Raw genomic sequence first — 13,287 nt, 5'->3', positions numbered from 1 at the left:
GCTGAGTCAATAATATATGGGGAGTGGGGAACAGTAGTCTCACCACTTAAGTAAGAGGCCCCTTTGAAGACAACAAGGAGTTCTGGTTAGAACACTGCTTGGTGAAATTCTCAATTTGGCTCCCTAACATTTACATCAAAGACACCCCAGTGCTGCGCAGCGAAGCCAGTCCAGTGTACTGTGTTAGATATGTTCTAGTGCAATAGTCAGTACACAGTAGTTGTTCAATAAATGGGTGGGTTTGTTGTTTTTGTTTTTGTTTTTTTTTGAGTGATAGTAAATAAATCTTATCATCATGTGAATGAAGCAAATATAACCATCCAAATTCCATTAGTTTTCCCCAGAGATCAATAAGGCTTTGATCGACAACCCTATTACGTGTACATTTTAGCCTAAAAGTGATTCTCACCAAGGATGGAGATCGGAAAAAGATTATCCCAGGTATCAGAGGCACTGAACAATTAGGAATACAATGCAAGATTTCCATCAACTCAAGCAGCCTACATTATCAGATATCTTTAAAATTAACCACTATCAAAAACCCAGTATCAACAGATCTATTTTTTTTAACATCTATTTTTTTAACATTGCTTTTTGTATATGTACAAATCTGATTTCCCAAATGAGAGCACTTCTAAAGTAAAAAATACAATAAGAACAAAATAAAAAATATCTCAAACTTCAATTCATTCTCTGTGCACCGCCCCCACCCATGAATTTTTTGCTTTTAACAAGGGAATAATTTTTTCAATACATGTTTTCACACCTAATCTTAAAAACAAGCTTCACCTATTTGCTTCTTTGGGATAGGGGGTGTAAATAAAAGGAAAAACAACACAACACACGTGCACATCTGGACCAACATTTTGTACAGCAAATTTTGACCCGATGTGATTTAAAACAATGTGAGTTAAAAACCTCTTAAAATTTGGGTTTTTAATGGAAATGCTGACAGACTCTTAATTATAGCAGCCCTGCCAGACACTGCTATAATGAAATAGTTGTGCTTTCATTACTATAGAGGCACTATAGTTAAGGGTCTGTCAGTGTTTCTATTATAAACCCTGAGTTTAAGAGGTTTATAACTTGGGCAATTTAAATGGCATTGGGTGGAATTCAAGATATCAGTCCAGATGTGAGGTTGTTTTATCAAAGAAAAAAATAACTCAGCTGAGGAAGAAGCTTTTAGATCTCTCTCTTTCTCTCTCTCTCCCTCTTCCTTTCTCCTCTTTCCACCCTCCCTTCTGAAGAAACATCACACAAATGATATTTAGTAGTTTCAGATGGTCTTATTGCCAACTTCTAGCTATGACTTTACTGTCTAAAAAATTTTATAGGCAGTTAGTCCTTTATTTGGACAAATACTCTTTACTATTATCATAAGTTTTTATTATTTCATTAAGTTGGGGTGAGGATAATATATATATACAGAAAGACAGAGAGAAACTAAAAAAAAAATGAAGACTATATGTCAGCAAATGTTGTAATTTCATATATATACACAGAGGTATACATTTAGTGTTACGTTCTGATGAAAATGTATAAGTTTACTGAAAAGAAGAAATAAAGCACCTCATATCTTCTTTATCTTGTCTATCAACAGTGTGGTAAAAATAAAAGAGGTATTAACATCTTATTTCAGAAAGTTGTAGCTTTCCTGGTACCACTTGGTTTGTTAAGAAAGCAATAGCTAGCATGGTGCAGTCAGCAGAGAACTAACCAAGGGCTGTACACAAACACCTTATATCTCTCCACTTAACTTTGATTGTTGATAGACTGATGAAGAATTTACCTTGGATTACCTAATAGACCAGTTTTTTGAAATATGTTCTGTTAACCTGGTCTACTGCCACCATGATATGTAATTAAGGTTTGTTAGTGATGACGTGGCTGATGCTAATTCTATCATAAGGAAAGCAGGATGGTGGTGGTGGTGGTGGTGATGATGTTAGTGGTGATGATGGTGATGGAGGTGATGGTGGTGGTGATGATGGTGGAGGTAGGAGATGGAGGTGATGGTGGTTTCACTCATTAACAAGTCCATCAGAGGGGAATAGAAATAGGATGAAAGATGAAGATAAAAGGCTCAAACTCTTGCTTCTCCAACTCTTCTTACTTTAGAAAAGCCATTCCACACAGATCAGGTGGTAAGTAAGTTAAAATGAAGTTTTCAAATGCATGTTGCTCTATGTTCCTCTCCTCAACATACACCAAGATGTGGCCTTAACTGGGTGTTGTTGGCAGGCCCTAAGGTCACCGACTTCATGCAGAAAGACCACCAAGAACTGTATGGCAACCACATCTGCATTTCCTTTCCTCTGTTCTCTCTGACTGAAATCAGACCACCAAATCAAGCCATCAAGTACCATACAGCCTGGATCATTCTCACTTCACAATAGCTTTAGTGGTCTCCTCTGGAATTAACTAAGTAACAAAAGAGAAGCAGTCATCCAAACATGTCAACAGGCTCAAGTTCCTTCTCTGCCAGTTTCTCATAAACCCCAGGAATATCCAGCCCCACAACCACTCCAGATACATGTCAATCATTCCCAGAGATCACTGAATAGGTGGGGCTATTCTGGTTCCTTTTCCAGAAATGAAGATATTTCTTTTTTCTTAATAGTTAATCATTAATATATATATATATATATATTTTTTTTTTCCTGCCAAACTCAGCAAAGGGAAGTTTTCTGGTAGAAAAAGCCTATTCCTATTTCATCTTTCTTTGGCAGTGTGGTAGTGAATAAATCTCTCTGGTCTCTCATTCCTGGTTGTATACAATTTGCCTGTTTTCTCTCTCTTTCTCTTTAAAAAAAAAATCTCTTGCACAAGGTCATCTATCTAAGCCTCCAGGTTCCTATAAAATGGTGACTGGTCCTAAGAATTGTTATTCTTTCTTTCTTTATGGAGCACTACACTAAACAGACATGAGACATGGTTCCTGCTCTTGGATGACTTTTATTTTTAAGGCACTAAGATACATATACACAGGCACAAGCCTTTATGTCACATAAAGTTCATGAGTCACACATGCCAAAACCACACAGATGCACACTATTATCTTTGTTTTGTGTAGCTGTGGCTTCACATTGCTGATTTGAACAGTTCTAAACCTTTAGCAAGGACCTGTTTGAAGGAACACAGCTCTGATCACTTCTGACACAAGATTTTTACTTTAAAGAGAAAGAGCTTGGTTTCCCAGAAATTGGAATGGTAAATGAATGAGGTTTGGTCATGGATGTCTGTGATAATGTTTTGTTTTACTTTTTATGATGTTATTAAATAGCTTAACCAGTTACTTTTGAGAAATGAGCTTTCTGTATTACATATGTTTTGTAGACAGTATTATAGACTCTAACACACATTTGTGAATGCATTATTTTTAACTGGCATCGTTTTGCTTCCCTAACACGTAGTAGGCTTTTAATACATTTGTTGAATCAAGAAATGAATTCCACAGATGTATTTTCAATTGCTGCTGCAGGTGAAAAAGACAGGTATTTGTGTCTACACATAATAGCTTAAATAGTCATATAGTGGAAAATTATATAATTTTACTTTTTAAATAGTTAAGAAGTATAGGCCATTTGCACTGCTATCTAACTTAAACATTATAAACTGCAAGCACCCTGTGTCAGGTGGAAACAACTGCATGTCTTTTTGTGCATATTTCATATTAATAACTTATGTCATAAAAGCCTGACTCAAGTCCTGGTTTGTCAGTGCTTGTAGGGCAGAGTCTCTGTCATTTTCACCATTTCTCCCTCTCAGCACAAAGTAGGACCCTAGGAAAATGTCTGGTACATGAATAAAGTACAAAGTAGACCACTTAGGTTCCCAAAACTTCAAAGTTCCCAGAAACTTCAAATTTCTGCCTACCATAGATAAAATGTTCTTTTGATTGTTCTCAATTCTTAGATTTTAAAATGCAATAAAAGATTCAAACAGCCAAAATCCAAGTGCATTGTAACACGGGATAACTCTGAGAGATTAATTCTGGAGCCTGATTATCCAGATACTACTTTCTTTAAGTATCAAGAGCCATTCTAGCTGGTTCTAATTTGAAAGAGGCAAGGCTCATAGAGCTTTACATTGGCAACTGCCCTCTCACTCATCGCCAAACAGTGATTTTTGGGGAGTGATTTTTGCTCAGGGAGTAAGGGAAGTATCAGTATGTGTTCTTCAAATATGGTAGGGAAAGAATTATGACCCTCTCTTCTAAAAATATCCAATCTTGAACTCTGAGCTTAATTAGTAGGAGAAAATCCAAGCTTAGCGGGATTTTTAAAATAAACTTGGTTTCTGAATATAAACATATGAGGGGGTAGGGGTATATATTTAATTATTTGAATAGTAAGTACATAAAGGGGTTTTGCTAAAGATTGTAGATCTTTTGGCTCTGTTGATGTAAAGATTCTAGAAAGTTAAAAATATGCTCATTTTAAAACATATGTTTTAGAGGAAGTCAACTCTCCTTAATGGGAACTTGCAACTCTCGATTTTGTTTTCTGTTATTTTAGCATAAATAAATCAAACTGAAAAGCAGCCTCAAACCAAAAAGGAACTGCTTTTTAAAAAAATTTTATATGACTTTAACTTTTATAATATCTTCAGAATTTCAACCTGGATTGTTTTATTTCCACTGATCTTCAAATTTAAGGGTTTCAATCTCTTGAAATTAATGTAACAAAAAAAAAAATTTTAATGCTGAGCCCAGGCTCGTGTTTTCAGCTGTTCTACCCTCAGTAATATTGACATGATATCTGGTTTTTAGAAATGTTAAAATTAAAATGTTTCTGACAACGGTAAAAAGTTGTGATTCATTACTTCCAATTTTTAAATATTCTAGAAGGGGAAGCTTTTCGCTATAGGAGCTGAAAGGGGCAAAAGAGCCCCTGATTTCAAGTGGCATGTGTTCTTCAGTTTTTAGGGACAAAAGATGGATCAGCAGCAAGAAAATAAAATATTAATCGTGAAGTACATGTATATATATTTTTCAACATAATACCAAATGCCTAAATGTTGTGGATAAACTTGCTCTGAAATAATAAGATGTTGGCAGTAATTATGTTAATGAGAATTTCCCTAGCCAGAATAACAAACAAATATATCGCCTAATGTTACACTGAAAGGTAGTACATAAGTACACATACTGCTGTGGTGACTAATGTGTGATAAGAGAATCCTTCTGTTCGCAGTTTGGGCATTTATGTCGCCACGTATTATTGATAGCACATATTATTTTTACTACATGGTATCTTTATTGTGTAAAGTCTAATTGCAGGAAAAATTGTTTTCATTCTCTTGATTTTGATAGGCATTTCCATAGAAAGGATGGGATACAGAGAAGGCAGTGTATTGTGAAATTCCACCATCAGTAAGGATGTTTGCTGATGATTGCTGATAACAGTTCTATGAGCACCGTACACTGGCCTTTTAAGAGGGAAGGAAATTGCATACAATAGACTTGTGATAAAATAAGGATGAGGTTCTGATGAAGATACATGGAAACTGGATGACTCAGAATTAAAGCTTCAGCCCCCAGATTCCTGCTTTCAGGTATTGCCAACTGAAGAGTATATGAAATCGCCTGCTGAGCTAAAACCCTGTTAAAATATCACATTAACTGCACCTTGGTCCTGAGGTGGAGATAAGATTAGATTTTTCTGGGTGTAATTTCAATTATGATGCTTACTTTGGTGAAATGTTTTTCAGGAGAGTGAGCAGAGTAACAGAAATCTGGCATCCAGAACCAAACAAGCCAGAGTGTCTGGCCCATGTATAATTTCCACAAAGAAGGTCAAAAAGGGCTGAAAGAAAAGGTGTATCAAAGGTATCCCTGGAACTCAGAGCCAATAAAAATGAAAGTATTCTCTTCTGAGACCTAATTAACTTTTATATCCAAAGCTACACTGCACATTTGTTCATTGCTTATGACTAGGACTAAAAAAATATATGTGCCATGGACCTAGGCTTTTAAATGATCTATTGGATGGCTTTTCCACGTCTGTAGGATTCTCTGTTCTTTAGAGGTATTCCTTCAATGAATAAATAAGTCTATGCTAATTTTTTTCTCAAAATGTTAAGTATTTTCCTATATCTGTTTTCAAGGAATCAGAGACTTAGTCCCTGAAACTTCCAAAATATTCTCTTAAATCCTAAACAAAACCAAAACAAAAATGTTCCAGCAACAAATTTCATGCTACAGGCTTTGCAAGGATTAGTCTCCTATTAGAGTCACTGTTCCTATATGATCCTTTTTCATGTTTTAAAGGAGAATATATATTTTTCTGTTACCTTTTCTGACTGTAAAGCAATCACAGGAACCTGCAGGAGGCACCATAAATATGCAAATTTGTGAGAGATAACTGTTTTCAGTGGTTATGCCTCCAAGTAGTCGGGGAAACAGGAGAGCTGGAGCTTCCTACTTCCAAGGAATTCATATGTTGGTAGTGCCCCCTGCTGCAATCACAGGTTGTCCAAGAGAGGGAGAATAAAATTCGGAAGCATTGAGATCTGGCTAATATGTGAAATAAATGCCCACTACCCCCGTCCCAGGAACTGCTATGCCTGAGTTCAGGTTTCCTCCTGCCAGTCACAAATTCACTTTGAACACTTTCCTCAACCTAAAATTTGGAAGATTCACTTTCACCTCAAAACCTTTAAATATGCAGGTTACCCAGAGATAGATTTTATGTCCTAAAAAACACAGCATTAAAGAATGAGACATTTTAAGAATTTTCTAGAAGTTACCTAACGATAATAAATTCTGAATTAGAGGAATACCATGCTACCCACTAGGACATTAAAACTGGAAGGGAAAGTTAAAGTGTTAACAGTATATAGAGCTATTATTCAGTTTTAAAATGGCTTTATTTATTAAAGGAAAATTTTGTGGGCCATTAGCTTATAGCATGGACTGGACATTTTGATATTCAAAAATAAAATGAAATAAAATAAGTAAATGAAACAACCAAGTTAGGAACATTGGAAAACTGATTGCCGTAGCTCTATAGTCACTCTATTACAGATTTTCATATTAAGACTTGGGGAAGGGGAGATGTGATAGAACAGAATAACATGATACAATTCAGACCTGTGCCGGTCTATTGACTACATAATATGCATTTTTAAATTGCCTGAATATATATTCACATGACAGAATCTAATGGGTTTAGAAGGAACCCTTGCTCTTGATCAAATCATAAAAACTGTTATAAACTTGTCTATCACATCAGATCACATACACTTCTATTAAAATCGTTTTTGTCTTGTTTAAATACTAGAGTTGGAATAGATAAAGGGAATTACACCTTTAAAAAAAACTCAGGTATTAGACACTCTAGATAGAGTCACCAAGGCAAACCTTGATGACATGGATACTCAACTTTTTCTGTTGGATCCTCCTCAATTATTCCTGATGCCCCAAGCCCCCCAGTTTTGCAATTTTTTAACATCAGTTTCAGAAATGTAAGCCCTCTCCTAGTGTAAACACCTCACAGTGGCTATGTACTAGAGTTTGAATTTCAACTTAGCTCTGTGCCTCATTTCCATATTCAGATCTTCACAGCTAGAGTGAAGTAGAGGACTGAGGAAATTACCTATAAAATTTCAGCAATAAGCCTGCCTTTATCTGCATCATCCAGGAATCTTGTACCCTGCCTGTAGAGTCCTGACCTGAGATCCCATGAGGAGAGAGAGGGAGAGGCACTGGTGGATATTAGTTACCGGGCAGAACTAATTAGAAATAGATCTCGATATTAAAGGTATCTATCTTTTCCTTACTCAAAACTTAAACAGGCTCCCATTACTCTATATGATAAGGAGAAATTTTAAGCCCCTGCTCTGGATTTTATTGCCACAGAAGGTGAACTGTTAGAAAAAGAAAACCAGTGCACAAAACAGCAGTTGGGAATCGAAGCTCTTCTTTACCAGAACCCCTGCCATATATGTTCTGTCACTCACCTTCTAGACACTCAGTACAACCATTCAATCTATTGAATCAAGAGACTGTTTGATCTTATCTGCATCTGTGAGCTGACTGTCAACCTGCTTAGGCTGCATATTAAATCATCTATAGTAGCTGTATCAAGCTGGGATGATCTGTTAATTCTAAATTTATTAACCCTTGGAGTGCAGTCATCATGTTTAATCTAGTGTAGCCCGCATTTATTTTACAAGACTAAATCCTTCTTTAAGATATGGCTATGCTGTAGGTTAAAAACAGCTAATGTGGGTTTCATTATGATAATTGAGGGAAAAGACTATCTGAAAAATGCTAGTGTGGCTACCCTAACAAGCTATATATGTCTGGTCTCAGGCACTTTTCTAGCCTGGGGTTTGCCTGTGAGATGAAATTTTCTCCAGAAACTGTTCTGTCTCTGAAAAGAATGAAAAAGGAAAAAGGGATGGCGGGTTGGGGGGCGGGGGACGGGGTGGGCGAAGAAGAGGGAAAGGAGGAAAGCCTCTGACAGATTTCCAGAGGTCCAAAACCAGAAAGACTGATTTCCATAGCAGTGTCAACCCCTAATGTAAAGCCTGAGGAATAAATTTCCAAAGGCACACACCTGGTGAAAGATGCTAATAAAATTCCTTAAGTGAGTCAAACTTCTTGATCAATTAGAATCACCTATTTCTGGATTGAATGATTTTTTTTCACACACACTCCCCCTACTCACCAAAGAAGAATTCCAAGGTTGTCCTGCTAAAAAGAGAGAGAAACATGTTCATTTAATATGTTAATCTGGTCTTCAGACAAAAATAAATAAATAAATAAAAGATACCCATCTCTTCTACTTGCCCATTACTGATGTTATCAACATATTCATAGCTTTTCTTTCAGACACAAACTGCTAGGCATGCTCTCTTTTTTGGTAACCACGTGCCTGATATCTCTCTAATGTAGCCTAATAACAATTTTAGCATTCAGATGAAGCGATTTCATTCTGTGACTGCCTTTTCTATTAGATTTGATTTTGAGAAGCCCCAGTGGGTGCCTTCGAGGCAGAGATCTATCTGTGAGGCTGCTACCGACTCAATAGCAGCCTGGGCTAACCTTGACCTTTCCCGAGACCCCGCTCCATCTGGTGCCAGCCTGCTTTCCACCACCCGCCCCCCCCCTCCTTTCTTGCTTCATAGTCAACATTGATCAAGGCAGAACGGAGCGCCTCGTCTCCTGGAAGGGCTGGGCAGGCTCAGGAGGACAGCACATTTCGGTATATGGAAATGATCAAGCTTCTTATGCAATCATAAATCTACATAGGAGTCTTGTGATTTGATATTTCATTCACCTCCAAAGATTTTTTTTCTCCCTCCCAACAGGGATTTATAAGCTCTGTAAGAGCTCCCGGACAACGGCTTTCCCCAACACCTGGAAATTATCAAGCTTGCTGCTTGCTGAATGATGCTAACAGCTCTAATGCTGCAAATTCATTTTTAACAACTCACTGGCTTTTATCTAGGATGTGTGTGTGTGTGTGTGTGTGTGCGCGCGCTTTTCTTTAAGAAAAATCTACCAAAGCAGCGGATAGTATCAAAGACACCAAAATCAAATCTGACTTGAATATTCTACATCTCCACGCCCATCTCCATTATGTATTTGTAGATAGATTTTTCTATCTCTGTATTCTGACCCCTTTCTTAATGGCTTAAGAGAGGAGAGATAAAGAGGAAAAGAAGAGTGAGGAAAAAGAAAGAGAGTGAAAGATGGAAAGACTCCAGATAGAGGTAACTGTATGCAACGCTTGAATGGAGCATGAAACCTACCTCTCCCCTCCCCAGGCCACATTCTTTCTTTCCCAAAGACCCTCACAAATGTCTCCTTCTACACATCACCCACTACAGTACACAGATGCCTCCTCTGCCTCACACTCTCTCTTTCTTTCCTCCTCGTCTGTCCGTTTCAGGGGCTGGGTGGTAAAGAGGCTGACTGAGGGGGAGTCACGTGGGCAGCCCGTGGGCAGCGGCGGCAGCAGCTCAAAGAAATTGACTGACTGGCCGCTTGGGCGCATTTCAATATATGGAAATGACCAGAGGCTTCTGCAATAAATCAGCACTCAACACTTTGTCATTTTTCTAGTTCTGCTTCATTTTCCTATTTTCCTTTTCTCTTCACAGAAGCCTCATTTCTTGCATTTTATCCTGCTGTGTCTCTTCCCACCTCCAACCCCCACCCTCTCCAAATCTTGCCCCATCCATGCCAAATGCCCCCCCCCCTTTCTGTTCTCTGGCTTCCCTGTAATTGGAAACATCCGGTCGAGGATTCTTTTCTTTCCCTCGAAAAAATTTTTTTTCTGAAAAAATTGGTCAATGTTTGCTGTCGTGCCTCAGATTTCCTTCGACCAGAGACACCCGAGATGCGCTCACTTAATCCCCAGGACCGGTACCTCAAGCCCCTCGTGAAGCAGAAAAAAGAAAAAGACCACAGTGCTCGTTTCACCTTTCCCTATCCTAGCTTCCACTCCCACCCTCGAGTTCCCTTAGCAAACTTGAAAGAATATCAGAAGCAACTCGTGCCGTGAAATGCCCGAGGTGGCGTTGGGTGGGTAGCCAGAAGGAAAGGAGGGATGGAGTGAGAATCTAAGTGGGTTTGCAAGTTCCTGCTATTCTTTTGCAGATCCTCTGGTGCCCTCCACCTAACCCTGCCCCTATGCCTCGGGTCTTTTTTGAACTAAAGCTGCGCGTCCCCGCAATCTGCAATTACTCTGGATGTTTCTCAGGAGCTCAACGCAGCCTGAATTTCGTGGCGCGTGCAAAAAGCGAAATTAACAAAACCCCATCGCCGCGCTGTTGGTTTTGTTTTTTCTTTTTTTAAGTTCGTTGCAGAAGCAAACATTACCTAGCTTCTCCCACCCCCTCTTCCAGCTCCTACTTGACATTTCTAATCTTTCAACTTGGGTCTCTCTCTTGTCGACTGGGCAGCCTCTCTTTTTTCTTCTGCTCGGATCTGGGAACAATAGGCATGTAAAGGGTCAGTGGGCATCACCCTATAAAGCTCAGAACCTAATTAATTTTATTAAAGGAGGATCTGTTTATGCAATATGACAGCCTGGGGGAATTAACCATTTGAGGACGCAAACGCTGTTCAGACACCAGAGATTCCCTTTTCACATCATAAGCTTATACTTCCTGCCCCATTTGATCCTGGGCGGCACCGTGATCCGGGTCTGGTTTTTTGTTTGACCTTGTGAAGAGCTTGTCTAAATCCCGAGGTTCTGCACAATTCCAGGGATACCCAGAAAATCCATATATTCCCATTGCCAGATGACAGTTGAAGTGCCCACCCATTCACAGTTTGTTGGAGTGACAGCCCAAAAGGTCTCACTATTAGGATTGGAGGGAGGGGGGCTGTTCTCATGAGTCCTATAGTAGATACTTGGTGCTCGGAAATATTCTACTTGGAAATTATCTCGTATGAAATCCAATACAGTTTCTCAGGAGCAAAAGAAAATGTAACTGTTTTTAAGTTATTATTTTTTATTTTTTCTCTGCCACTCCAGTAATTTGAAATACATTTTTAATAATCTCCTGGAAAAAAACAATTTAATATTTCAGACATATTGTTCTTTGACTTAATATCTCTGTGTATTCCTTAATTGCCAAAACAAAGTTTATTACATTTACAAGGGCTAACTTTATATCTCCCAGGAATTCTAATGTCATAGTTTTTTTTTTTATCATCACCTTGGATTTTGTTCAACAGGGATCTAGAAATGTATAGCATATGTATAGAAATAGATATGATAAAATATTCAAGAGCTCTCTGAAGAAAAATGTGCTTGAAAATAACCCCCTCTTTTATGGAATTTGTTTTGATTTAGATCTATAGATAGTAAAAAGAATGAAAGAAACTGTGAATTACACTGAATATAAGATGTTTATCACTTTAATATTACACTTCCTAGCTTCCATATTACAGAGCTTTAGAATACTCCCCAAACTTTCAGATTGAAGCTTTGCCTTGTACCGTCTGAGGTTTGTCTGGAGAAACCTGCCAGCACATGCCAGCTAAAAATGAGTGTCAATTAATAATAATAAAAAAGCTCCCTTATTTCTACACTCATGTAATTTAACAGGTTTGCAGAGGAACATAGGATGACAACAGTTGTGAGAACATTCCAATATATGCAGTTCTAACAGCTTTCATTCTAAGACGCCAAACCTTCCTAAAATAGAATGGCTTAACATTTCTTTTTTATATTAAAAGTCCAATCTACACTTCACATAAAATGTTTTTTTATCACAAAAATATTTGTCTCTAACAAAATGCACTTTTTGTTCTACCAAAAAAGCAAACATCTTGAAACAGATTCTCCCAGCTTTTTACAGCTCCCCATTGCAATTTTCTGTGCTATTTTCAACTGCCCCTTCCCCCATATGAGATACTTTGAACACAAGAATAAAAATAATTACAATTGAAATACTAAACTAGAATGCCCTGTTTCCCAATGTTGCTAACAAAATCTCTAATTCTTAAACTGCTCTCTGATGGAACTAGGCAAATTGGGGAACTTACACTGATATTCCTAAGTGCAGTTTGTTGTTTTAAAAACATATTGTACTGATTAATAAAAATGTGAAATAATTTGAGTTACAAATTTTGAACTACAAATCGCCATCTGCTCAAATGGGGGAAAACCAAAAATTGCCGAATATATTTTCTCACCTCTTTTTTTTTTTCATGATAACATAAACAACATTCCTGAATAATTAAAAAAAGAAACTGACTACACTTAATGCATTTTTATAGTTCAACAACTGCTTGGTGAGTCCACCTTCTCAAACGTGCAATTATTTTTTTTCTTAATTACTTACATATGTTCTATCAGAAGTCGCAGGTTCCAGTGCTTTTCCTGTGTATTATGCAAATCTATTGAGTTCTGTCTACTAGATTGTAAGCCCCTGGACTGATATGATGAAGTACACCACAACGTGCAACAATCCCAATTTGGTTGTAGGTGTCAACTATATCCGAGACCTGTGAGAACACTCAGAGTGTCCTCTGGGGCTGGGGAGAAAACAGATATACTTCTATGAACCCAGACTTGGAGTAAAAAGCACAACCCATGAAATAGATGCAGAGATACAAAGAAGTATGATTTAAAAATGTAGCTTATAATTTGTAGGAAAGAAACTAAGTAGGTAGGTCTGCCATCAATGGCTATTGAAAGCAGTTGTTGATGGCCTGGCTAACAGGATCCAATGGAATTTGCTATTCCACTGCAGAAATCATGAAAAATCATCTAGGATGTACCAAGTTACTGGTGTTCAAGCAAGGAAGAGACTAAG

The sequence above is a fragment of the Pteropus vampyrus genome, unplaced genomic scaffold, assembly GCF_000151845.1.
Source record: "Pteropus vampyrus isolate Shadow unplaced genomic scaffold, Pvam_2.0 Scaffold91, whole genome shotgun sequence".
NCBI classification, from domain to species: Eukaryota; Metazoa; Chordata; class Mammalia; order Chiroptera; family Pteropodidae; genus Pteropus; species Pteropus vampyrus.
The sequence above is the reverse complement of the archived record's forward strand: the minus strand, read 5'-3'. Positions refer to the sequence as shown.